The sequence below is a fragment of the Microcaecilia unicolor genome, chromosome 12, assembly GCF_901765095.1.
Source record: "Microcaecilia unicolor chromosome 12, aMicUni1.1, whole genome shotgun sequence".
Classification (NCBI taxonomy): Eukaryota; Metazoa; Chordata; class Amphibia; order Gymnophiona; family Siphonopidae; genus Microcaecilia; species Microcaecilia unicolor.
Genome location: NC_044042.1, coordinates 3,017,348 through 3,019,567, shown reverse-complemented (window position 1 = coordinate 3,019,567; position 2,220 = coordinate 3,017,348).

Below are 2,220 nucleotides of genomic sequence, written 5' to 3'. Positions count from 1 at the left end.
CCCTCTTCTGAGCTCAAACACAGGTACCTCTTCAGCCAACAGACCCAGATCACCACTCTTCAAAAGTCAAGCGGCTGTAGTCTTCAGTAAAAAAGAGAGAATGAGAAAGAATCAGGGATTAAAATCAAGAGGGCGACTTTCTCCCTCAATGATCAGTGCATGCATTGCTCCCTTCCATTAAGCTTCCCTCATCAATCATTCTGTAGAATTTGAAAGGGAAAAGATCTGGATGCAAGCTGTTGCAGGAGGTAACCATGTGCTTCTTAAAAAATTTAGATCCAAGATATGCCTAAAGGAAAACTGCCACAAAGCCTACAAATGTAACTCAGAAAAATGCTTGTTTTGCATTGGAAATGTGTTTATTGTTCCAGCTTCTGTTTCCTTCTTTTCAATTACAAGGAGCCATAGAAAAGGCATTCCAAGCAAGCTATGATGAAATAAAACAAAAACAAATGATATAGTAATATCTCTCTGGATCAGCTTACCTTTAGGATCGCTATACAAAAAACAGTCTTCAATCTGCTTCAGTCCATTTCTCCTGTAGACTGAAGGAACCATCAATTCTGAGTTAGTAGCCAAGGGGGCTCCTTGTAGAAGACATCTCACCGCCACCTGCCCTTCTAAAACGAAGGTGTGGATGTGCCAGGAAGCTGAATTAGCTAGTTCTTCAGTTCATTTCTGGATAACCCTGAAGCTGCATAAAAGAAGTTCCATCTTCCAGAGACACACTAACTTTTTTTTTTTTTTTTTTTTTAAATATGCAAGAAGAAGATCCCAGTTTCTGGTCTTCGAGATTTCTTCACCTATTAAGATAAAAACAAAAGCTTCCCCTTTCTTTATTATTGGTAGGTACAGAACCATTGTGAATGATGAGAGAGAAAGACACGCAAACCCACACTTTAAAGGGAAAACTGAAGTTGGGATCTGTTTTTTCTGCTGATAGAAAAGTAAAGTAAGCAGGTTTGTTTTTTTTTTAACCTACTTACTGACTCATCAACAGTAAACAACCTTGTTGCAGCAAATTTCCGAGCCCTTTCCCCTTCCCCACTCCTGGGAGCCAACGGTGGTGGTGCAAAACCATGAGCCGGCTGTCACATTTCATTAACAGACGTTCCAGATTCCCTTCTGTCTAGGGGGAACTCTTTTACCTACAGTCTGGCTGATCCTCAAACCCACTAGGGGGAAGATATGGAACAAGAGTCGCCCCCCCCTCTCCCCCCTCCCCCTAACTCGGGAAAGAGACGTGTGTTTAGAATTAACTTGGTGCGAGGACGACCCCGGACCTCAGCGGCCCGTTTCCGGAAGGACCTATGAAGCGTTCCCGGGGGCCCCACCACCTCCCCCCACGCTCCACCACCCGCCCCCACTCTCCATTTCCGCATCCTACCTTCCGACTTATCGCTCGGGTGTCCCGGGAACGACCACCCAGCACTTTCCGCTCTCCTGGGCAGCACCGCCACCACTTCTCTGACGCAGTGAAGTCTCTCTGTCTCTCTCCCGTCCGTCGTCCCGCCCTACCGGAAACAGGAAGTTGCGTCAGAGACGACGCGTCACGCGACGCCGGAGAAGGAAATGACGGAGCGGCTGAGTCTCTGAGTGGCATCACCAGTCCAGACCCGAAAAATAAGAGGGAAGGTAGGAAAATGGGGGAAAGATAGCGGACCTGGGGGGGGGGGGGGGCAAATAAATAAATAAATCCTAATAAATAAGAGGAAGCGTCAAAGTGAGGGGAGGAGAATGTTAGAATGAGGGGAAAAAATTACCCGACCCACACTTGGAGTTGTGTGGGACATAATACCACACCGGGAGGGGGAGGGGGAGGGGGAGGGGGAGGGGGCGAGTCACACAGCACTTGGGTTCCACCTGGTTATGGGATATGCATAGAGGAATCCTGTGCAGAAGGAATGGATCCTCAGAAGCTTAGCTGAAATTGGGTGGCGGAGCAGGTGGGGGGAAGAGGGGGTGGTGGTTGGGAGGCGAGGATAGGGGAGGGCAGACTTATACGGTCTGTACCAGAGCCGATGATGGGAGGCGGGACTGGTGGTTGGGAGGCGGGAAATACTGCTGGGCAGACTTATATGGTCTGTGCCCTGAAAAGGACAGGTACAAATTCAAGGTAAGGTATACACATATGAGTTTGTCTTGGGCAGACTGGATGGACCATGCAGGTCTTTTTCTGTGGTTGGGAGGCGAGGATAGGGGAGGGCAGACTTATACGGT